This window comes from Canis lupus, chromosome 11, assembly GCF_048164855.1.
Source record: "Canis lupus baileyi chromosome 11, mCanLup2.hap1, whole genome shotgun sequence".
In the NCBI taxonomy this organism is placed as follows: Eukaryota; Metazoa; Chordata; class Mammalia; order Carnivora; family Canidae; genus Canis; species Canis lupus.
This window is the reverse complement of record NC_132848.1, coordinates 52,512,137-52,538,053: the sequence shown is the minus strand read 5'-3', so window position 1 is coordinate 52,538,053 and position 25,917 is coordinate 52,512,137. Positions and strand designations below refer to the sequence as shown.

Genomic DNA, 25,917 nt, shown 5'->3' with positions numbered 1-25,917 from the left:
GCAGGGAGCCCGATATGGGACTCGATCCTGGGACTCGTTCCTGGGACTCGATCCTGGGACTCCAGGATCACACCCTGGGTTGAAGGCAGGCGCCAAATCGCTGAGCCACCGGGGCTGACCCGAGATTACTTAAAAATCTTTAAAAAGAAAGAAAGAAAAGACAAATGGGTTTTTACAAAAACAAACAGGACATGAAAAAGTTTGTGCTAATTGTTTATGCAGGTACAAGTGTTCTTTATCATCGCCTTGAAACTCCCCAGGAACAGGAATTTATGACAGCTTCACTTCTCAGAAGTTGCTACCTTTTTTTTCTTTTCTCTCTTAAGATCTTATTTATAGGGGCCCCTGGGTGGCTCAATGGTTGCGCGGCTGCCTTTGGCCCAGGGCGTGATCCTGGAATCCGGGACTGAGTCCCCCATCAGGCTCCCTGCAGGGAGTCTGCTTCTTCCTCTGCCTATGTCTCTGCCTCTGTCTGTCTCTCATGAATGGATAAATAAAATCTTTTTTAAAAAAAATAAAGATTTAGGCTGCGGGGTGGCTGGAAAAAAAAAATAAAATGATTTATCTATTTGAGAGAGAGAGTTTGCTATTCCCAAACTCAAGGTGCATTATTACACTCCACAGCATGTACGGGAGGGGCAGAGGGAGAGAGAGGCAGATTCCCCACTGAGCAGGGGGCTCCACACAAGGCTCAGTCTCTGGACCCCATGGACCATGACCTGAGCCGAAGGCAGATGCTTAACCACCTGAGCCACCCGGGCGCCCCAGAAGTTGCTGCTTATAGTCAGATACAGGAAACTCCAAGAAGGCTTCTTTCTGCATCTATTGAATCTCAAAGGTCTTTAACTTAAAATATTTATACAAATTCTGGGGTTTTGAGTGTGAAGCTGAGTTTTTGATGCTTTCTGTGATAAAAAGCAAGTACCATGGGACGCCTGGGTGGCTCAGTAGTTGAGCACCTGTCTTAGGCTCAGGGCATGATCACGCGATCCAGGATCAAGTCCCACATCGGGCTCCTGCAAGGAGCCTGCTTCTCCCTCTGCCTGTGTCTCTGCCCCCCGCCCCGTGTCTCATGAATAAATAAATAAATATTAAAAAAAAAAAAAAAGCAAGTACCATGTGTTATAAAAGAAAACAACGGCCCGAGATGCTGTTACTTGGGTCAGGCCAAATCACCAAACCAGGGCTTAATATCTAACCTAATTGCAATTTCAATCTTCTCCAGAATGTTTCAACTGTTCAATCAGGAGTTTTCTTTATTTCCTTCTTTTTTTAAGTTGTATTTTTATTTAAGAAATGTCTACACCCAACTTGGAGCTTGAACTCACAACCCCGAGACCAAGAATCACATGATCCTCTGACTGAGCCAGCCAGGCCCCCAGGGGTTTGTTTTTTATTTTTATTTTTATTATTTTTATTTTTTTAAAGATTTTATTTATTTATTCATGACAGACACACACAGAGAGAGAGGCAGAGACACAGGCAGAGGGAGAAGCAGGCTCCATGCAGGGAGCCTGACGCGGGACTCCATCCCGAGACTCCAGGATTAGGCCCTGGGCTGAAGGTGGTGCTAAACTGCTAAACCACCCAGGCTGCCCTCAGGAGTTTTTTTTAATAAGAACCAATGGGGTAATCTGCCTCACTGGCCCTCTCCATCCCCCGCCACCCAAAGGAAGAAGAGGTAATGTGCACAATAAAACCCACTGCCCTTCCCCTTAAAGAAAGGTGGTCTTACCTGAAGCAATCCTTCCTTTTGCTGGTAACTTTCTTGTCCTACCTCCTTCCTACAAAACCCTTCCATTTTGTACAACTTCTTGGAGCACTCCTCTACTTGCTATATAAGGTGCTGCCTGGTTCACAAATCATTTAATAAAGCCAGTTAGAGTTTCACATGTACTCGGTTGAATTTTTATAATTTTTTTTAAAAGTTTTCTTTCTTTTTTTTAAGATTTTATTATTTATTTACAAGAGATACACACTGAGAGAGAGAGAGAGAGAGGCAGAGACATAGGCAGAGGAGCCTATGTCCTCCCACATGCAGGAGCCTGATGTGGGACTTGATCCCGTGACTCCAGGATCACGCCCTGGGCCAAAGGCAGGCACTCAACTGCTGAGCCACCCAGGAGTTCCTTATATATTTTTTTAATTTAATTTTACTTTTAAGTAAACTCTATGCCCAACTCACAACCCTGAGATCAAGAGTCGCATGTTCTACAGACTGAGCCAGCCAGGCAACTCTGAATTTTTGTTTGTTTTTTTAAGATTTTATTTATTTGAGAAAGAGAGCATGAGCAGAGGGAGGGGCAGAGGGAGAAACAGACTCCCCGCCAAGCAGGGAGCCCATGCGGAGCTCGATCCCAGAACCCTGGGATCATGAGCTGAGCTGAAGGCAGGCACTTCACCAACTGAGCCACCCAAGGTGCCCCTGAATTTTGTTTTTTAACACATGAGAAAAATTAATGTGGAATGAGGATGATGGTCACCAAATCTGATCCCAAAGTTTGAGAAGTTGTACAGTGCCCAAGAAGCACACATTCCATTACCAGGTATAGGTTATTTAAGAATGAAATACTCATTTTTTCTTTTAATTTATGTTTATTATTATTTATATATTATTTATTTTCAAATAACTATGAAACTGTTAGGACATTAATCGTTATTACAGTGTACATAATACCTAATAAGTCTCAACAGCTGAGCCACCCAGGTGTCCCTGGTTAAGTAGTTCTTTGGAGGGGGGTGGTGGGGTGGAGATGGAGGGGATGGAGGGATACTTAACCTTTCTTAAAAAAAAAAAAAGATTTATTTATTTATTTATTTATGAGAGACACAGAGAGAGAGGCAGAGACATAGGCAGAGGGAGAAGCAGGCTCCATGCAGGGAGCCCAATGTGGGACCCAATCCTGGAACCCCGGGATCACCACCTGAGACAAAGGCAAATGCGCAACTGCTGAGCCACCCAGGCATCCCTGGGATACTTAAACTTGATGCTTTGAATTCTAACTAAGCCACTTACTAACTGCAGGACTTTGTCGGGCAGGCCATATCATCTCTCTCTGTACCTCCGTTTCTTCACCTATTAAGTGGGAATGATGATAAGGGGACATACTATTTGGGGGTGTGATGAGGATTGAATGATAGGACACTGTAAAGCCTCAGCCCAGTGCCTGCCACAGCAGGAACACCAGATAAATGAGGCAGTTATAGACAAAGCTCTGAGGGCTTTCCAGAAGAATGTAATGCTCTGTGTTCCCTCTCCATCCATCCCAGCCACAGACTGACTCAACAAGCCTTGCCTTTGTCTTGGACTTGGGGAAATAAAGTCAAGTCCTAGCCCAATCAGCCCGTGATCACCAGAGACTTGCCTATAGTCTGACAAAGTCAGGTTTCTTTGGCCAGTAGCAAGGCAGGAGAGTCCACAGCACAACAGGAACGGTGGGCAGCTCATCCAACAAAGGAGAACTGCAGCTGTTGTGTCAGGGGTAGGGGGGAGGCTCGAGAAATCGACCCGAAGTGCTGTTTGGATGGGCTCAAAGCAAAGTCAAAATCTAGACCAAAGAACGGGCCCAGAACGGACCCGTTTCCTTGGAAACTACTAAGTTAAGATAGATGCAGAATGGTGTGTCCAAAAATCCCATATCTAATGCTGGCCACCTGGGTTGTAAATTGAAGTTGCTTCTCTGGGTCAAAGTGAATGAGACACAAGAGTTGGCTGTTCATTGGGGCTGATACAATTTCAAAGAGCAAAGTCTCTGCTGGTCTGTGGATCTAGAGACAAGATCTCAGAGTAAGGAAGTAAGTGCTAGGGGCTCGCTCCCAGGCACCCCGCCCCCTCCCCTGCCCCCTGCAGCTGAGCCTGGCCTGCAGAGAAACAGTGCTTCCTCCTGCACTTTGTAGCTGGCTTCATCTTTGTTATCCCTGTCCCATAAATGGCAGGGCACATTTCTAACTTCTCATCCTTTGTCTTTTACTTTTTTTTTTTTTTTTAAGATTTTATTTATTTGGGGGATCCCTGGGTGGCTCAGCGTTTAGCGCCTGCCTCTGGCCCAGGGCGTGATCCTGGAGTCCCAGGATCGAGTCCCCATATCGGGCTCCCTGCATGGAGCCTGCTTCTCTCATGAGAGCCACCAAGAGGCTCTCACCAAGACAGAGGGAGAAGCAGGCTCCATGCAGGGATCCCGGGTGCCCCAACTTCTCATCCCTTGCTAATTTTTACTTTCTCAATCCCCAGAAATAAGAAGGAGAGGGACTTTGTGACAGCCAGATGGGAGACAAGAGCTGTAGTCTGCTTTAAAAATGTGCCCTGCCATTTGTGGGACAGGGGTAACATAGGCACCTGTGCACTCCTCACAGCACCCAAGGGGTGGCAGAGGCTCTGAGTGACTTGCTGGGGAGGACAGGCCCTAGGCCACCCGGGGAGAGGGTGCAGGTGGCTCCCTGTACCTCCTGCCCCAGCAGCCTCTTCTCAGACCTGGAACAGCTGTGCCAGGGGGGCTGGCTCCCAGGGCCATCCGGCTGGATGGCTTTTCTAATAACTAGAGAGGCCTTTTCACGTTTCATTGGCCTCTGATCTCAAAGTCTGGCCTCAGTCTCCCTTCCCAGCTGACAGCAATCCTGTCCTCTGCCTCTGCTGGTGACCATTGACTGTTCAATCCCGGGTACGCCACAGACACGTCAGGCAGCGTGAGTAAATTACTTGCACTTGAGCCTTGGTCTCCAGCTCTGATGGGTGGGGAGCGATTTATTCTGACCTCAGAGGATTACTAGGAAAATGGAATGAGCACATAATGCGTGCCCTAGAAATACCAGCCCCCCCAACACCCCCACACACACACACTGTCTCAGCCCCTACAATGCTCTTGCCCACTTCTCGTCACCGATCCCAATCCGAAAAGCTTTCATCAGCTCACCTGAAGTCCTCACCCTCACCTGGAACATGCTGTCTCCAGATCAGGAGAGCTTCCCTTCAGAGAAAGTCTACCTCAGGCCGAAGACCCCAAGCAGGGGTTTGAGAGCGTGGCCCCAACAGCTGTGGCATGCGGTTGATCCTGGTGACATAGCTCAGCTTGTCATCTACCATCTGGTGAGCCACAGAATGATGGAACTGGAGGAGCCCAGTGGGGACTTCTTATTTCTGGGGATTGAGAAAGTAAAGATTATTTTAAGCTGGAGCCATTTGAGATTCAGCAGATACAGGGGGGGGAAATGCCTCCCAGAACTTCTCTTATCTGACTAAAAGCAGAAACTAATGCGAAATGAGGACTGCCATAAATTACCGTTTTGCTGTGGGTCTGCTCCCAGGAGACAGACAGAGCAAACATGCCTTCGGTGCCCTCCCCGGGGAAGCTTAACGGTTCTGAATGCAGAAAGACCACTGGCATCTGCAGAAACAAACATCATCACAGACTTTCTTATTTCTAGTTCTCAAGTTTCTTCTCCTAAAAAGCCATTTGTCTTTCCTAAAGAGATTTATTTGTTCTTCCCATAGGAGCCTTTTCTCCCCCCTCCCTTTTTCCTACTAAATTAGATATAAAAGCCCCACATCCTAACCACCCCTTTGAGTTACTCTGAGCACTCCCACGTGCCTGAGTGCGTGCCTGAGTGCGTGCCTGTGTGCCTGGTGCAGAAATAAGCTCTGTCTGTTCACTTGCTAATCTAGCTTTTGTCAGTTTAATTGCAGGCTCATTCACTTCACCAGAGAAGAGAGGAAAAGTTTTCCCTCCTTGGAAGATTCTCTCCTTGACCAAATTTAGACAGGCTCCCTGCTCAGCTAGGCTCTGACTTCTAGGCTCCCTGTTCATCTCTGCAGTGTCCACTGTTAGCAAGAATCCTGCTTCGGTTTAGTGAAAATCCCCTCCTGTTGGTCTGGCCACTCAGTATCTTTTTTGTTGTTGTTGTTTTAAAGATTTTATTTATTCATGAGAGACATAGACACACACACACACACAGGCAGAAGCAGGCTCCACGCAGAGACCTGCATCGACCCCAGGATCCCAGGATCGCGCCCTGAGCCAAAGGCAGGCGCTAAACCGCTGAGCCACCCAGGGATTCCCTGGCCACTCAATATCTTTTCACTCTGGCCTGCCTTCAGCAACAATCCGGCTAGGTCAGTTTAGCAAAGAATTACTCTACCTCTTAGTCATTTTCTATCTACTGATCACCCCCTGCTCATTGGCAATAAATCCCTGCTTTTCCTTATTACATTCAGAGCGGAGCAGGACCTTGCTTCCCTACCACAAAACCCCAACTGTTATAGCCCCTCTTGAATCAAGCCTGCCTTACCATCTTTTTTCTTTCTTTTCTTCCTTTCTTTCTTCCTTTCTTTCTTTCTTTCTTTCTTTCTTTCTTTCTTTCTTTCTTTCTTTCTTTCTTTCTTTCTTTTCTTTCTTTCCTTCCTTCCTTCTTTCTTTTTTTTTTTTTTAAGATTTTATTCATGAGAGACACAGAGAGAGAGGCAGAGACATAAACAGAGGGAGAAGCAGGCTCCCTGCAGGGAGTCCCATGCAGGACTCGATCCCAGGACCCCAGGATCATGCCCTGAGCCGAAGGAAAACATCCAACCGCAGAGCCACCCAGGTGCCCTTACCTCACTATCTTTAATAAGTGTCATGAATGATTCTTTCCTCAACACCTCGGTTTCCCCACCGAAGCCCTTATCATCTGGGCTGATCCCTCTCTGTATATAAGGAGAAACTGAGAAGTTAGGCAATTAAACAAGAGAGGGAATAAGAGGGGCCCCTGGGTGGTTCAGGGGGTTAAGCGTCTGACTTCGGCTCAGGTCATGATCTCAGGGTCCTGGGATCAAGTACCTCATGGAGCCCCAGGCTCCCTGCATAGTGAGAAGTCTGCTTCTCCCTCTCCCTCTGCCCCTCCCCTGATTTTGTGCGTGTGCCTATGCACTCTCTCTCAAAATCTTTAAAAAGAGAGAGAGAGAAAGGGAGTAGGAGTTTGGATCCTGGGGTCCAGACTTACCACTAACCAGCCATGTGACCTCAGAGAGGTTACTTGTCTGTATTTGAAACAAGAGGCACTTATAACATGGGTAAATAACAATACCCACCTTACTGGGTATTGAATCAAATGAGTTACAGCTGTGCAGCAGAGTAAGCACTATCTAATAATTGGGTTTTTTTCAAGGTGCTTGCTTGAGGATACTCAGTTAATGATGAGAACTGAAATGAACACACTTTCCTGTCCCCGTGTTAAACAATACCAGGATCAAACAAAAATAATTCGGCTGTTTGCTCCAGGAAATATCTGCTACTAAGAGATAAGATTGTAAACTAACTAAGCAGTTGACTGATCAGGACTACTGATGAAGGAGGCCACTGATGGAGGAGGCCGGGTCTGAGGACCCAGATAGGGGGTTCTAGCCAAGGGGATTCCTGGTTTCCTGAAAGAGGGAAATCAGACACCAGCCAGCAGAATGTGAAAGCAGAGTTTATTGAAGATAGATAGATAGATAGATAGATAGATAGATAGATAGATAGATAGATAGATAGAGATGGATAGATGGAACATCCATGAGTCTTGTCTTTGCTTAGGGTCTGGGGTTTTGGTTGGCTATTGTGGCCTGGTACATATACCTCTTAGGCATCCAGGAACTGGTCAGAACAAGGACAGGGTCGGACGTCCTTCGTAAGTCATTCATTCCCTGAAGCCAGGGGTCTTGGCATCAAGGTGTTAGGAGTCAGTGGTCTTGGCAAACCTTTATGACCACTTGCCCCTTCACCCCTTAGATGTCATCTATCATGCTGAAGACTCCAAAGATATCATTATCTCTTGGTCCCTGAGAAGGGAGGACATATGCTATATGCATTACAAGCATGTGTACAGTGGGGTGGGCATGCAGGCCCCAGCAGGAATAGAAGCTGGAGTAAAGGGAAAAAAAAAAAAAAAAAAAAAAAACCAGCTTTTTTATGGGGTCCATTCTGCTTCCGTCTCACTATGACTTGTTCACCAGGACTCTTTCAGGACCCTTGCCTCCAGGACCCACCAATCCTTTGAGTCATAATTCTGCCTCATGTAACCACTTTCCTCCCTTGCAAGACCCAACCTCGCAAGACTACTTTCTGGACTTCTAAAAGCACACATCCCACCACCTGGTTGTCTCAGTGTGTCTCTTAACACACTTAAAGTTGAGCTCTTGATCCCTCCTCCCAGCCTATCCTCTGCCTCTTCTCCATCTGAGTAAGTGACGCCTCTCTGCGCACCCGGTGCTGGAGCCAGAACTCTGGATGCCTCTCCTCCCTGATTTCTTTTTTTTTTTTTTTTTCCCTCCCTGATTTCTTCTCCACATGCTAAGCCTGGACTATGGCTACGTAGGCCAGCTTCCACCTCCAAACAGCACAAAAGTGTCCCTCCCTTCTCTCCATGACTGGTACTGTCCTCCTAACTGGTTTCCCTACTTATCTCCCTAACATTCACCCATTCCCCCTGCAAACAGCCAGAGTGATATTTTATTTTATTTTATATTATTTTATTTTATTTTATTTTATTTTATTTTAGATCTTATTTATGTGTTAGAGAGAGAGAGAGAGAACGAATCAGCAAAAGGAGAGGCAGAAGGAGAGGGAGAAGCAGACTCCCCATAAAGCAGGGAGCCAGACTCTGGACTCAATCCCAGGATCCTGGGATCATGACCTGAGCCAAAGGCAGAATGCTTAACCGACTGAGCTATCCAGGTGCCCCCCAGAGTAACACAAATCATGTCTGGCTGATCCCTCCCCCAACATGTTCCCCTCCCCAACATGTACACACACACACCCACGCCATGTGCGCACACACATGCACAAATCTGGAACATCCTCAGCACTTACTGCTTGGCCCTCATCTGGGTCCTTTTGAGATGGACTCTCTGTGGTCATAGAGGCTGTTCCCCAATCAGATTGGAGGTGTCAGAGACCGAGGGCCCTGCACTAGGAGGGGCACACTGTCTGCTCAGGTCATGCCTAATGACCAATCTTCCAGGCTGGCCTTCCTGTGGCCATTCTAGGTGCCCGACGCATGGACCTCTCCACCCTCAGCCCTTTGTGCAGGCTGCTGCTTCCTCCCGCATTGTCTGCTTCCCTCCAGTTGGCTCATCCTTCCTTATTCTTCAGGAAGCTGCCTGACTCTCCCAAGCAGGGCTGGGTGGCTCCCTGAGCTCTCACCATAGCCCACTGACCTGTCACGGTCTCTCTCCCATTAGGCTGCAACATCCGGAGGGTCTGGGTTCCCAGCTGTGTGCCGGGGACTTCTCAGCCTGCAAGTGCGTTTGATGCTGGAAATGCGAGGCTGACTTTGGCATTCTATCACCTTAGCAAGACGCACAGCTTCACAAGGGACTGTTTGCAATGGTGTGGGCAGGGCTAAGAGAAATTAGCAATGCGTGACAATGAAGCCTGCTAGGAGAAGCAGTAGTAAGTGAGGGACCAGGAGATGGCACCTCAAAATATGTCACTATAGCAAATGGATTATTTTGAGCTGAAGGTAGCTGAGAATCAACAAATGGCGGGAAGAGTTCTCTGTCCTTGCTTTAAGTCACCCAAAACTAGGCCATACATTTCCCTAGTGAAGGTGTCCCCCTCTCCCGGGTCAGGAGTGACTCTCCCCATCAGAGACAGAGAATCAGCATCAAGATGAATCTGCATAAACAAAACTTAAAATAATTAGTATCTTCTAGTAGTTCCCCCATACATTTTCCTAGTCACTACCCTACAGTTTATTACCCCTTCAAGCCCAAACCCTCTTTCCTTTGTTAAAATGGTATTTAACTCCCCCTGCCTCAATCAAACCACTTCTCTGTATTTTACTTCTTTTCTGTGAACACCCACACATGAAAATATTAATAAAAATTGTGTGCCTTTTCCCCTGTTAATCTCTTTTGTTAGTTTAATTTGCAGCCGCCCCCCTCCACCCCGTACTTAACTGAAGAATGGTTTTCCCCTTGAGCCACTATGCCCTAAGCCTAAAGGGGCAAGGGAGAGAGCCCTGACGGGACTGGGGGACACTTGCAGCTGTAGGAAAGAGTGACCGTAAAGCTGTGGCCTCAGGTAGAGGAACAGCCCTTCCAACCCTCAGGCTAGCAGTGGGGAGGGAGGAGGCAATTCTCATATCCCTGTATCCATTGTTAGTGACCGTCCCCACCGACAGATTAGAACCTGAAGCCAGAGGACAAGGGAACCCCGGTGAAGCAGTCAGCCTGCGGGCACAGTAGGATGGAGGCCGGTGGAGAATAACTATGGAGGGAAAAAGGAGAATGAGCTGTATAGGCACCTGAGCATTGGCCCTCTGAAGTTCTGCAGGGCCCTGGGCTGCACACAGAGAACCCAATGAGCCCTGGCCAGGCTGGCACTGCCAGTGACACCTTCAGGCCCAGACACTATGAAAAGTCAGCCGGGTCCAGACAGCAGAGGGACCCCTGGGAAGACACCCTCACCACCACCCCAAGATACTCTGGCCTCTGCAATTCTCAGAGGAAAGGGCCAGCAGGTGGGCTTCTGTAGGGCAGGAGGTGGAAGCCACTCTGGGTGCGGTGGGATTGGTTTGTCCAGGCCTGTCTCCTCAACAGCCCTGAGAAAGCAGGCCCCACCTGGACCATGTTTGTGACCTTCAGAACATGCCATTTCCTGCCACAGAGCACGCTGCTGCAGTGGAAGCCTGGGGAAGAAATGAGTCTCCAAGGTAGGACACAGGGAGACTGGTAACACCAAGCAGATGTACTGAAAAGCAGATTTACACAAGAACAGCCTTTCTGGGGCAGCCCGGGTGGCTCAGCGGTTTAGCGCCGCCTTCAACCCAGGGCATGATCCCGGAGTCCTGGGATCGAGTCCCACATGAGGCTCCCTGCATGGAGCCTGCTTCTCCCTCTGCCTGTGTCTCTGCCTCTCTCTCTCTCTGTGTCTCTCATGAATAAATAAATAAAATCTTAAAAAAAAAAAAAAAAAAAAAAAGAACAGCCTCTCTTCCTCTGGCCACTGTAGACTCAGGAGCTTGGGAAGCTGCTCCTTGCAGGCCAGCCGCCTGGGGGCGATGGAGCGGCCGGGGCGCGGGGCGCGGGGCGCGGGGCGCGGGGCGCGGACCTCCAGTCCAGCCGAACGGATTCAGAAAGCCCGCAGGTGGCTCTGAGCCTGGCCCGCCCTGCTTCCCCAGAGTCCCCGGGCGCACCCCGCTCTGACCGAGGTCAGGGCCCAGGACAGCTGTGCGCCGCTGCCGGCCGGGGCCCCACCGCGGGGTCTGGGCCGCCGGGGCTGCAAGGCGCCGCGCGGCCACCAGGGGTCACTCCTCGCCAGCCGCTCGAGCCCGGGACCGTGCGCGGGCTTCACCCCTCCCTGCGCCGCGCCCCCAGGCCGGGCCGGGCCATCGGTTCGGGGCCAGCACCTCACACCCCTGGCCTTGCGCCCGCCGGGCCAGAGAAAGGGTGCTGAAGGAGAGTAGCCAGGTAAAATGCAGAAGGCCTAATGTGAATTTCAGATAAACACCAAATTTATCTCATTCTTTGAGTGAAGTATGTCTCAGAATAGTTTTGCTAAATTTGGCGACCTAGTTTGGAGTCAGACCCTTGCATTCTGATTCCAACCTCACCGTCACTGCGGGGCAGGAGAAACGCTCTTCCCTCTTCTGAGCCTCGGTTTCCTTAGGTATAAAACGGACGATGACACTTGCTCATGTTTCAGCTAAGGGTTCAGTCGACCTCAGCCTGTTCTCATCTCTCAGAAGCTGTTGGTTCTTGACTTTAGAGATGTAATATATTCTAGCTAGAAGCTGCCCAGAAAGAGGTGACTTGCAAGAGACCAAAGAGCAGGAAGGAGAGGTGGGGACAAGAGGCTTAACCGGACTCCAGGGTGAGAACTGAAACCACCTGCACCCACCAAGTTTAAAATCCACATTAACATGACTTTACTCTTCCACTGTCCTTTTTTTTTTTTTTTCTTTTTTAAGATTTTATTTATTTATCCATGAGAGACACGGAGAGAGGCAGAGACACAGGCAGAGGGAGAAGCAGGCTTCCTGTAGGGAGCCCAATGTGGGACTTTATCCCAGGACCCAGGATCATGACCTGAGCCAAAGGCAGATGCTCAACCACTGAGCCACCCAGGTACCCCTTCCACTGTTCTTATTAACTGATTTTACTATTATAGGAAACTTTTGCCAAAGATGATAAAAGTTGCAAATAATTTTTTTGTTCATTCCAGGAACTTCCTGGAAGGCTCATTTAAATTTATACCCCCCACCCCAAACCCTGGAAACATTTTTGGTTTTCACTGTTGTAGAGGGAATGGCTACTGGCATCTAGTGGGTACTAGCCAGAGATTCTGTTAATATCCTATGATGCACAGGACAGCCACAGAGAATTATTTAGCCCAAATTGCCAAAAGTGCCAAGGTTAAGAAATTTCTGATTTTTTTTTATTTTTTAATTTTTTATTTATTTATCTTTTCTGATTTTTTTAAAAGATTTTATTTATTTATTCATAAGAGACACAAAGAGAGAGAGAGAGAGAGAGAGGTAGAGACACAGGCAGAGGGAGAAGCAGACTCCATGGAGGGAGCCCAGTGCGGAACTTGATGCCAGGACCCCAGGAGCATGACCTGAGCTGAAGGTAGACACTCAACCACAGAGACACCCAGACATCCCAATAAATTTCTGATTTAAATGAACATCAAACTGTTTGATTCTTCTTCTTCTCTCTCTCTTTTTTTTTTTTTTTTTTTGTTTGTTTGATTCTTCTATAGAGAACATCAAGGGACAGTTTACTTCCCAAGACTCTTCAAAATCTTTGCCTCCAAATCCTTGCCTTGCTGTGTCCTTCAATACTAAACCCCTGTATCATGACTCTCTCTCCCAGTTCTAATCAAGTCCCTGCACCAAAATATCCACGTTAAACTAGCCTTGGCCCTACCTCCTCCAAGCTGCTCCTAAGACCAGAGTCCGAGGAAACTACTGATTGGCTATAGCTCAAAACCTAGTTGGCCATTTGTGATTGGTAGTGTTGCCATGTTGAGAACAAATTTAACCTCGACCATTTTGACAGTCATTTCAAGGAGCAGGTGTCCTAGAGGCACCTCCCCTCCATCATCTGGTTGTAAACTATGCTGCTCAGGGGTCTCCTTTCCTGGGTAGGAGGGTGAGGAGGGTGAGGATCCAGCATAGGCCCAATGCCCTCAATGGGTACACCCCATCACCCCATCATCACAGCCTTCTATCTACCCCTTGGGCCCTCCCTCATGTTCAGACTGTGCAGACACCCCACCCCCACCCCCAGATCCAAACTGAAATGCCGGAGACCTGCATTCTCTCTCTCTCTCTCTCTGACTCTCCAGTTAACACTGGGGGAGAGTCCTGGAAGGTCTTTCTGTATCTGATGACATACAACATGCAGGACACTCTGAAGATGAGAGGTAAGGTATGGCCCCCACTCTTCACCAAGTGAGTTCCAACTCCCTGGCCTGGCTCATTTCAAAATGATTGAAAGAGAAAAGGAAGGAAGAAGTAAAGAAGTAGAAGCACCCAGTTCCCAACACCTGTTAACATTTGGTGTGTTTCCTTGTAGCCTTTTACTTATGCATGTAACCTATGATCATAGCCCCTGTACAATGTCACCTTCTTTTTCCCATATAGGGCCTATATAAGGAAACCCACGTCAAGTCTGCAAAGCCCTCAAGGTTATAAAGTTGAAAGGTAAGAAAAACCAACCACAAACAGCCAAGTAGGCTTTAAGCTATAGCCGATCAATAGTTAGTTTGCAAACTACTTACTTTGCTTCCACCCCGCCTTTTCTCTACAAGATCTCTCCCTGAGTTCCCATCCATGGAGTCTCCAACCACTTCTGGTTTGGCACTTCCAAATTCCAATAGATTTTTGCTCACATAAACTCTTAAAAAATTTAAATAAGCCTCAGTTTATCTTTTGACCAGGTCAATGGCTTCAAAATATTGCATCAAGTAGACATAACCTAGCGATTACTTAAGAATTCTCCTATGACTGGATACTGCTTTCTGTTTTTCACTATTGTAAATAATACTGCAATGAACATCTTTGAGCATAAACCCCACTTTCCCCTTCCTCCAGCTATTGGTTTGTGATCAAGTCCGCCAGCAAATAGTTTGCTTCTTGAGCAGAGTGAATAACTCACTTATGTATCCTTTTTACCCACTCAAGAGCTTGGCACGCAGCACATATTCAAAACTTGCTGACTGGGTGATGGTGTTGATGCTGCCCTGTAGGTCTCCACCCTCCTAGTCCTTGTATGACTTTTGCCTTTGGCTGCCACTGAAGCGGGAGAGCTAGGTTCTTGTCTCACAGAGTTGAAGAATGATTCTGGAGGACAAAGGAGCATGAGTAAAGCGATAGTTTTATTAAGCAAGGTTACAGAAAAAGCTCTCAGGACTGAGAGGGATTGCCACTGAGGGCTTTTAGGATTAATCTTTCATTAAATGCTAACCAGGGATCTTAAATCTTTTAAATTTCTCTACTGACAGCAACTTTGTATAAACAGAACTAGTGATAACATCTCTAATGGGTCTTTTTAGGGTCTGTTTCTTTTCTGTTGACCACAGGAGACTGTCATAAATAAGACACCTCCTCACCTCCCCCAATACCTAGGGCAAGGAGGTCTGGTGTGTTCCCTTATCTTTGCTTTCCTCACACTTCCGCATTTTGGGGATTTCTATAAGCCTGATCCCATAGGCCCCTATCTATCTCTCCCTACGTGGCCCGCCTGTCCCTTACTCAACACAAGCCATCTGATCCCCTTCTCATAAGACTTTAGTCTGACCCACATCACCTCCCCAGGTTGTCTTCTGCTTTATCCAGATTTTTGGTGCTTGATACTGGCTGGACACTGAAGTCATCTAGGGAGCTTTCGGAAAGCAGGCTCTGGATTTGTCTCCAGAGAGTCTGATATAATTGCTCTGGGGGTTGGGGTCCAGGTAAGATACCTTGTAAAAAGCTCAGTAAATGATTACAAGAGCAACCACAGTTGAGAACTCTTGAATTAAATGGTCCTTGGGGTCCCTTCCAGCTTTCATGACCTGTGAGCTTTGGGTTAGGACAGTGAAGCAGAGACTCCATCATATTGCTCTGGGAAAATAGAATATATTCATAATTCTTTCTAGGAGTATACAGTTAAACTCTGGGACCTTGAGGGAAAAAACTCCTAATCCTTCTCCATCTTCTGGAAATATCTTGGCTCTCCATCACCCCCTCCAACTGATGGCCCTTCAAAGGCTGTAGGCCAAACCAGCCCCTGATCATTTACATTTCACAGATGGAGAAGCTGAGAACAGAATTGGCCCTGAAGACAATCAGAAATCCAGCTGCTAGGGGAATCTGGGGGGGAGGGGGGGCGGAGGGGGCGGGGGGGGGGGGAAGCCTGTGTTTTTAACAATTCTGCTTATGATACCTTGGCATATTGAATAGTTTACACTGAGGGGATTTGAGAAAGGGCAACTGCAAGAGGGACTGCCTGCCCTTGTCACATAACACCCTCATGTGAGAGGTGCCCTCTCTTCACCAGGAGGAATGAAACATTCCTATCTCCAAAGATGGAGGGACAGCCAAGAGGAATCTGAACAAAAAAGGCATCACTAAATCTCCCCCAGTTTACTACCCGCTGATCTATTCACATTTCCCCATGACTTTTCCACTCTTCCTGAAACCCCACATAAAATCGCTCTTGGTTTGAGTGCCTCTTCCTGCCTTCATTTCCTTCTGAGGGCTCTTCTGTTATGTAAAACTCACATTAAACTAATTTGTATGCTTTTCTCTTATTAATCTGCCTTGGGTTACAGAGCCCCAGTGGAGGACCGAGAAGAACAGACGTCTCCTCTCCACTATGATCCCACCGCAATGACCAATTCTCGATTTTAGGAGTCAGCGGAGGGCAGAAATGCGGGCTGCCGCTGTTGAGAAGGCAGCAGGAGGGGAGCAGGCCGTGGGAGGAGGCCATCCTGTCAGCTGAGGGCCCGAGACATGCAAGTCAAACAGCAAATGAGTTTTTCTAGCAGCTCATTCCCTGATTCAGTAGTGAAATATTGCCTGGATGTACTCAAATCACCTTCAGGGGACTCTGAGACACCCCGAAGAGATTAAAGTGATTTCCCCAGAGTATCTCATGACTTAATGATAGCTCAATAAGGAATGAAAAAGAAAACACTGCCATATAGGAGAAAATCATTATTTCCTCCTGCTTGTAGGCAGTTACAGCGCACTGTAGAGGCAGAGCAGCAAGGGATACAGCCTGCAGGAGGACGGAAGATTCCTATGGGCTTTCAGACTGGGGCTTCTTCTTGAGCCACTGAACTTCTGAGAAAGTGCGAGACGGGGAGGGAGGAGGGGTCCCCTCTGTGGTTGGGGTCCAGACTTGCTCTCCCACCAACTCATGATGAAATGCAAACTTCCTGTCTGGATAAAGGGCCCTGAATTCTTTCTGAAAGGACCATGGGAACAGAAGACTGAAATGAAGCACATCATCTGCACCATCAGTTCTCTTTTCCTCCATTTAAAACATTTGCAAGGGGCCCCAGGGTGGCTCAGTCAGTTGAGCAGTTAAGCATCTACCTTTTGCTCAGGTCAAGATCACAGGTCCTGGGACAGAGCCCCCACGTCCGGCTTCATGCTCAGTGGAGAGTCTGCTTCTCCCTCTGCCCTTCTCCCCATGCTCTCTTTCTCTCTCAAATAAATAAATAAAACCTTTAAGAAAAAAAAGCCACATTGGCCAAAATTTCAAATTTTTAACTACAACAGACTGAATAGCCTCACATTTACAGTCAGATGCAGTTTTATATGCTATCACCTTCCAAAAGTGTGAGATGTTCGCTTCCTGTTTCATAAAGGAAATGAAATGGGCTAAATGAGAAATACTTCCCCACCAGAAATAAAACACTACTTGCTCATTGCAAAGATCATTTTTATGTCTTCTAAATAGCGGGGAACACTTGCTGAAACTAAACCCATCGATGTCTCAACAGCTTTATTTGCTCACTCTATTTTGGGCCCCATTATGGAAGCAATCTCTGTTGGCAGACATTTTTCCACCAATAATTTTTTGAGCAGTTAAATTTTTTTCTTTTCCTTAATGCAGTAGAACTGAGCCCATCCCTCTCTCAGGATAATCTGGAGCCAGGGTGGGGGTGGGTGGGCAAGAGGGAGATAGCACGTTCCCCAAAGGATTTTGTGTTGATTCAAAATATATAAAGGGTTCACAGATTATTCCTTGCACACAGGTTTCTCCGGAGGTTTGGTACTTGAGGGACACAGAAAGCTTCCCAATGACCCTGTTGTGATTCCTGTAATCCTACTGGTATCCTCTTTGAATGAGGGCACCATATTTCTCAATATTCAGAACGGTGTCCTGAGGACTTATTAAGGATTTGGGCTAGTGTGGGTGATTTTTTTTTTAAAGATTTTGTTTATTCATTCATGAGACACACACAGAGAGAGAGAGAGAGAGAGAGAGAGAGAGAAGCAGAGACACAGGCAGAGGGAGAAGCAGGCTCCATGCAGGGAGCCTGGCGGGACTGATCCTGGGTCTCCAGGATCACACCCTGGGCTCAAGGCTGTGCTAAACTGCTAAGCCACCTGGGCTGCCCATGATTTTTTTTTTTTAATTTTTTTAAAAAATTTTTTATTTATTTGTGATAGTCACAGAGAGAGAGAGAGAATGAGGCAGAGACACAGGCAGAGGGAGAAGCAGGCTCCATGCACCGGGAGCCCGACGTGGGATTCGATCCCGGGTCTCCAGGATCGCGCCCTGGGCCAAAGGCAGGCGCCAAACCGCTGCGCCACCCAGGGATCCCTGCCCATGATTTTTTAAACAAAAGATTTTATTTGTTTATTCATGAGAGATACACACACACACAGAGGCAGAGACACAGGCAGAGGGAGAAGCAGATTCCCCACTGAGCAGGGATCTTGACGTGGGACTTGATTCCAGGACCCCGGGATCATGACCCCAGCCAAAGGCAGAAGCCCGGTGAGGCACGTGTTTAGGCTGTCGCTGCACCCGCACCCACCCCGCACCTGCACCTGCACCCACCCCGCACCCGCACCTGCACCCAACCCGCACCGCGGCTTTTGCCTTGCGGCCCTCGGGTCGGTAGCCAGCCTTCGGGGCCCCCGCCCTCCGCGTCCACATAGGACGCCTTAGCTAAACGTCCCGGAGCACATGCAGGCTCTGTCCGTGGCTCCGGCCGCCTCCTCGAGGTCGACCCCAGGAATGGCCGGGGACTCCCGCGCTGGACCGCAGAGAGCCCTGCGGCGCGTGACCCGGAGCCCGCGCGGTGGCCGCAGGCTGGGGCTGCAGCAGCCGGAGGGCCTCGGGCAGGACGGATACGGCCACCTGTTCGTACAGCGTTCAGGCTCACTGCAGAAGATCTTTCAAGTCGTTGCAATCTTGTTGGCAAGATTTAAAGGATTTCATGAGACCAGCAGGTGGAGTGACCCATGCCTACGCGCACAAAGAACGCTCAAACCAGGGCCTGATTGAATTCCGTTCCCGCTCCGACATGAAGCTGCTTTGGATAAACCGGATGGTATGGAAATAAATGGCAGAAATATTAGGCTCATTGAGGATAAACCACAGAAGGAGCCATAAGCGGTCTTACCCTGGAAGCAGATCAAGGTCACGGTCTAGAAGAAGGTCACGAAGTGGGAGTCATAGAGCAGCCGCAGTAGATCTCCAAGTATCTCAGAAAGTCGCTCCCGATCCAGGTCTCAGAGCAAAGGTCGATCACGTTCTCGATCAAAAGTCAGGAAATCTAGATCATAAAGCACATCTAAGCCCAAGTCAGATGGGGGCTCCCGTTGGCTCTCTCGAAGCAGATCTAAGGAGTATGAGCAATCTCGAAGCAGGTCTTGTTCTCCACCTCGTTCCCCCAAAGAAAATGGAAAAGGTGATATAAAGTCAAAATCTAGATCAAGAAGCCAGTCTCGTTCAAATTCTCCCCTTCCTGCCCCACCCTCAAAGGCACGTTCTGTGTCCCCTCCACCAAAAAGAGCTTCAAGATCCCGTTCTAGATCTCATTTGAAGTCAAGGTCACGGTCCAGATCCAGTTCCAGAGATTAACCTAGAACTCTGCATTCTTGGCACACTGTTATGGAACACTTTCCTACTTGCTTAGGCAGTTAGTTACTCTTCCATGTTTGTACTTGGCCTCTTCAGTAAGAGGAATCTCCTGAAAATGGGGGCACACAGAAATTTGATTTGTGGCCAAATTTGATGGAAAAAACTGAGGTTCTAAGGAAATGCTGGCATGGAGACCCTCTCCATTCTTTGTGGAATTAAGATAACTTTGATTTTATAGCTTTTGAACTAAAATAACTTTTGTAAACATTAAGCTCATTTAGATTTTTAATTTTTTTAATTTTTATTTTTTTTTAAAGATTTTATTTATTTATTCGTGAGAGACCCAGAGGAGAGGCAGAGACACAGGCAGAGGGAGAAGCAGGCTCCATGCAAGGAGCCGGAGGGAGCCGGTGGGATCACGCCCTGGGCCCGAAGGTAGAGGTTCAGCTGCTGAGCCACCTAGGCATCCCTCATTTAGATTTTTTAAAAGTATTTCACCAGGATCTGCTGCAGGAGTTTTGTTGTTTTGTTTGCTTACTTTCAAATTAACCGTTTCTAGCTTTGAATACCTAAGGCTTTAGAGGGAGATCCCGATTTTCAATCTTGTTGGCTTTTTATAAAGCTTGAGGTATGTAAGATTTCAATAAAAATTTGCTACCAAGATAATTGCCTTATTGAATAGGTCACTATCAAATTCCTTTAAATATTGATCATTTACTTTTTGTGGAAACAAAATGTAAATTCTATGTAAATGTAAAAGAAGTCAAGCCTCAGACCAGCAATAAATTATTCAATTTGGATAACAAAACAACAACAACAACAAAAAGGCAGACCCAGGTGCCCCTAGTGTGGGTGATTCTAAGGAGTAGTCAAAGAAGCCGGGGTTTCCTATGAATGAGACAATTTTAGAAAGTGGAGATAAATTCTATCATTGGGAATCTTCATATCTGTTATCTAGAAGATGGAAGGAATGGAGTGGAGACTAAAACTAATTGGTAAAGCAGCAGCAAACACTCATATTAGACAAATTGGAGAGATGTTTGGTCATTTTTGTGGTTTGGCCAATGATGTTGTTTGGTCTGTGTTCTGACATGATTAAGGGATGAATGGTCCTGTTTGTGGTCATGCTCTGACTCTACTCACAAAGTGGTCTAATCTGATGTTGATGCTCTGTGAGAGCATTTATGTTCAACAACAGAACACCACAGCCTAGCTCTGGATGCCAGGCCAGCTCCTGGCTTGCAGGGGCTGCTTTTCTCTTTCTCATTGTTATTGCCGCTAATAATGGGAAATTGATAGTGTTCAGGTTCGTTTCTCAGTTTAGAGAACCAAAGAGATGGGTCCTAAAACAGGTAAGCATAGGCAGAGAAGGGAGCCCATGCACTTGATCTGTAGGAAGGTACATGAGACATCACAGCAGGGTGCATTGGCCTCAGTCATGACATCACTGTATAGCCATTAGTGGACATGACTATGGCTATGAATTATCGAGGGAAGATTGAGTTCTTTTTTTTTTTTTAAAGTAATCTCTACACCCAACATGGGGTTCAAATTCACAACCCCAAGATCAAAAGTTTCATGCTCTTCTGACTGAGCCAGCCAGACGCCCCAAGGTTGAGTTCTTTGAAAGAAGGCAGTTAAAAAGCAATCCATTTTAGAACTATGATTGTAAAAATTATTAAAATATTTAAGAAAAAAATATTCAGCATTGGAGTAGCTGTAGCCCTCTAGACTTAAGCCTTCCCATTCCAGTGGGAAAGCTCTGGTGGATCCGTGGTAGATCAGGGACACTGGGCTTTATTCAGACACAACTCCTGGTCCTATGAGGGAAGCAATTCCTGCCACTGAGGAGCCCCTGGTGGATCCAGACAGATCAAACCCCTGCCCATGGGGATATGCTAGGTTGATGGAGAAAGGACAGAACCAGTCGGACAGGAGAGGCACAGGGCCTTACTTGCTTGTTGTGGGGGTCCGTGACCATGGCTTGGCCTTCCGATTCGGTGGTGGGACACAGTAGGCAGAGCTGAGCTTGGCCTTTCACTACTAGCCAAATCATATGGCTCACAAAGCCAATTTTTCACAAAATTTCATAATGAGAGAGAGCTCAGCTCAGGTGAAACAGCAGAAAGGAGCTGTATGTTGAACCTCCAGGAGGGCCACGACAATGTGATAAGCTGGCTATTAAATAGCTTAAAAACCTGAAATATTATCCAAGAAAGAAAAATTCGTGTTCAGTGGTTGTGGAATGTTAGCATGAGCGTGGAGAGCAGGGGAAAGATTGAGGCACGTAAAGCTAATACAATTAATAGCTAACATTTACCAAAGGCTTCCTATGTGCCAGGTGCTGCTTTTGTTTTCCACATGCTATTGCTGTCCTCACAACAGTCCCATGAAATAGGTATTAACATTTCCTTCACGTTATAGAACAGGAAATTGAGGCACAGGGAGGTCAAGTAACTTTCCCAAGTTCTGCCAAGACTTGGAGCCAGGATTGGAGTCCAAACCATCAGGTCCCAGAGTCTTGCTCTGTCTCCCTTACACTAGAACCACCTCTTGATAAATCATGAACAGTGGTGTGGATTCTGATCAGTCAGCGCCCATAAGCCTATGGGTCCCACAGACAAAGGTAGATTCTGCAAGTGGATTCTAAGATTTATGGGAAAAAGCAAAAGAGCCAGAATAGCCAAAACAATCTGAACAAGAACAATGTTGGAGGGGCACGTGAGTGGCTCAGTGGTTGAGCGTCTGCCTCTGGCTCAGGGCATGATCCCAGGGTTCTGGGATCAAGTCCCGCATCAGGCTCACCCTCAAGGAGTCTGCTTCTCCCTCTGCCTATGTCTCTGCCTTTCTCTCTGTGTCTCTCATGAATAAATATAATCTTTTCTTTTTTTAAAAAAGAACAATGTTGGAGAGCCCATACCACCTGATTTCCAATTTTTTTTATATTTTATTTATTTATTCATGAGAGACAGAGAGAGAGAGAGAGAGAGGCAGAGGGAGAAGCAGGCTCCATGCAAGGAGCCTGACACGGGACTCGATCCTGGGTCTCCAAATTCACATCCTGGACCGAAGGTGGCGCTAAACCACTGAGCCACCGGGGCTGCCCCCTGATTTCCAATTTTATCATAACCTACAGTAGCCAAGACAGTGTGGTATCAGAAAAAGGAGACACATGCAGATAAGTAAAATAGAAGAGAGAGTCTAGGAAGAGATGTACATACATCCAGTCAATTGATTTTTGACAAAGATGCCAAGGTAATTCAATGGAAAAAGCGTAGGCTTTTCAAGGAATAGTGCTGGAACAATTAGATATCCATATGCAAAAACATTAGCTTTGATCCGTACTTGGTACCCTATTAAAAATGGACTTGAATAGATCATAGACATAAATATAAAACTTCTAGGAGGAAACATTGTAGCTTTGGGTTACTCTGACATTTCTGAGATATGATGTGAAAAAAATAACCCATAAAGGAAAAAATTAAGTACTTGGACTTCATCAAAAGATTTTTTATTCTAAAGATACTGTTAAAAGAATGAAAAGACAAAAAAAAAAGAATGAAAAGACAAGCCACAAATGTTTGCAAAATGTATACTGATAAAGGAATCCAGAATATACAAAACTCAATAGTAAAAAAACAACTTAACTTTTAAAAATGATTGTAATGGGGTGAATGAGTGGTTCAGTCAAACATATTCCTTCAGCTCAGGTCATGATCTCAGGGTCCTGGGATTGAGTCCTGAAGCAGGCTCCCTGCTTTGAAAACAAAACAAACATAAAAAGCCCCCAAATGCAGACACTGTCAGTGACCACAAAAAAGTGGTCTTCAATCAGAGATAGTGTCTCAACAGTGGAATTAGAAATGCAGGTTAATTCAAACAAGAAACTGTTCTTGGGAATGGGATGGGAACCTGACTTTCAAAATGTATAGTGGTAATGATGATATGTATGTAAGTTGAAGTAGGTTTTTAAATTTTTTTATTATTATTATTTTTTAGGTTTTTAAATTTTTTTAAAAGATTTTACTTATATATTCATGAGAGACAGAATGAGAAAGAGAGAAGCAGAGCAAATCCCAGGACCCTGGGATCATGACCTGAGCCAAAGGCAGGCGCTTAGCCACTTAGCCACTCAGGCACCCTGAAGTAGGTTAAAAAAAAAAAAAATGGGTATAATATGAACAGACACTTCCCCAAAGCAATATATGGATGACAAAAAAGCATATGCAAAAATGTTCAACATTATTAGTCATTAGGGACATGCGAATTTGAACCACAGTGAGATCTACTACACACCAATCAGAATGGCTAAAACTAAAAACTCAACAGACCCAAGCTCCAGTGAGGATGCAAAGCAACCAGAATGCTAGTACATTGCTGGTAGGAATGCAAAATGACACAGCCTTTTCAGAAAAACAGTTTGGCAGTTTTGCATAAAGTTAAACATTTACCATACAACCCAGAAAACACACACCTAGTTTTTCACCCAAGAGAAATGAAAATATGCTTATAGAAGTTTTATTCACAATTGCCAAAAACTAGAAATCCATATATCTTTTAAATACAGCAAAAATAAATAAAAGGTGATGCATCCATACAACAAAATGTTATTCAGCAATAAAAAGGAATGAACTCTTGATGTATGGAAAAGCATGGATGAATCTTAATTGCCTTATGCTAAGTGAAAGAAGCCAGACTCAAGGCGGCATACTGTATGTTTCCATTTATATGACATTTGGGAAAAGGCAAAAATGATAGGGACAGAAAACAGATCAACAGTTGCCAGGGACTGGGTAGGGGAAAAGGCTGGCTACAAAGGGACACGGAATTTTTTTGTGGACAAAGGAACTATTCTATATTTTGATTATGATGAATGACTATAGTCAAAGCTCACAATACTAAACATTAAAAAGGGTGAATTTTACTGTATGTAAATTATACCTTAATTTTTTAAAAGGAAGGAGAAAAGGAGGTTGCAACAGCTTGTGGGTATAGGGGAGCAAAATTTGCAACTCCGAAATGTGTCATTTTTGGCATATAAATTATTTTAGGCTGATTATTTTTAAAAAACAGAAGATTTAAGGTTTTTTTTCCTATCCCCCAACTGCCTAAAAGATTTAGATGGAGGACCTGCTCCAGGAGAGGAGCTATCACAAAGATAACTATAGTATACAAACTAGGCTGGTAAACAGGGAGGAACCGAGCAAAGCCTGTTTGTTTCTATTCTTTTCTGTGTCCCATTGACTCTGGATAGTACAGCAAACATTTGTTTGCCAGACATTTGTTCTTTTTCCTCTTCTGTGAATTGCCTTCCTTCTCTTTTAAGTCCCAGACCTTCGTCCCCTCCTCCTTAGCTCTGGATGGTAGGTAAGCCTCAACTGCCTGACTGCCTGTGGGCCTCATATCCTTAGGGAATCCTCATATGTACTACATGTAAATAAATCTTATTTTCTCCTGTTGACTTGTTTCATGTCGGTTTAATTCATGGATTAGCCAAAAGAAACTTGAAGGGTAGAGGAAAAATTTCCTCCCCATTATGGAGCACTGACCAGAGTTGGCAAATTCTATGATGGATCTTTTTTTTTTTTTTTTTGAAGATTTATTTATTTATTCATGAGAGATACAGACTGAGAGAGAGAGAGGTAGAGACATAGGCAGAGGGAGAATCAGGCTCCTTGCAGGGAGCCTGATGCAGGACTTGATCCCGGATCCCGGGATCATGACCTGAGCCGAAGGCAGGTGCCCAACCGCTGAGCCACCCAGGTGTCCCTATGATGTATCTTTCAAGAATATGGCTGGTGTTCTTAGAATCTCCATCAACTATATAATTCCAGGCTAGAGAAATCTTCCAAATTTCAGACCCTTTGCTGTCTGCTAATTGGTAGCTTAAAACCTGAGAGTGAGTGGCTGGACTCCCCTGCGGCACTGGTCCACATGGGGGAAGTGCTAAGGGCAAAAGAATACAAACCAGAGTCCAGCTCACAGAGCAAGGAGTCAGGCCAGCTGACCCTCCTGTTTCTCAGCATTTCTCCAACCCACTCTGGTTTCTTTGGGTGATGCCTTCCTTTTCCAAGTGGCCTGGGGAGCTGTCAATCATGATGACATTTACTGGCCCCACCCCTATCCCAGGAACAGAGCCACAGGAGCCAGGGTGATACAGCCAACTATTCCTTTCTGCAGGCCACTGTGATTCATTCGAGGAGGGTACATGACCCAGGCAAGGCCAAATAGCATCTTCCTGGAGACTGCTAGATAGATGTTGGGAGAGAGAATTACTTTCTTCATGGAAGTTACAAAATTGGAGGTATTTAGAACCAAGACTGCTGGTGGTCACCTTGCCTGGAGAGGGGAATCAACAGAGCAGAGAGACAAGGACAGGGCCCTGATAACATTCTCTGAGCCCCTGGATCCAGTCATGCAGGAAGCAAGAACCATCCCTGAGCTTCCCAATTACTGAACCATTAAATCCTCTTTCCTCTTGACTACTTTCTCTCTACCTCGGAGTCTTCACTGACACACAGGTAAATATTGCCCTGTGGTCATGCACTGCTGAGAGTTCTGTTCACATGAGTTCAGCCAACGGTAACCAACACCTGCTTTGTGCCAGACCCTGGGGACCCAGGGCCCAGGAAGATACAGTTCTTGCCCTGGAGGAACTCACAGTTTCATGGAGGAGACAGACAGCTCAGCATAGGGTAAGTGTTAGATAAAGTTTAGCTAATGTGAAAGGCTACTAGAACCCAGAAGCCCAGCATTCACCCCAGCCTGGGGCTTCCAACAGGGCACCCTGGAGGTGGCTGCCAAACTGAATGTTTAAGCCTTACACAGGTGGAAAGGGAAGAGGGAGAGTCTTTTGAGCAAAGGCATGA

The 25,917-nt window shown here is 46.3% G+C and overlaps 1 pseudogene; it reads left to right on the top strand.

Annotated features, from left to right (window-relative positions):
- The first annotated feature begins 13,357 nt into the window (after positions 1-13,357).
- Positions 13,358-19,048, top strand: LOC140642208 (uncharacterized; annotated as a pseudogene).
- Positions 19,049-25,917: the final 6,869 nt, after the last annotated feature.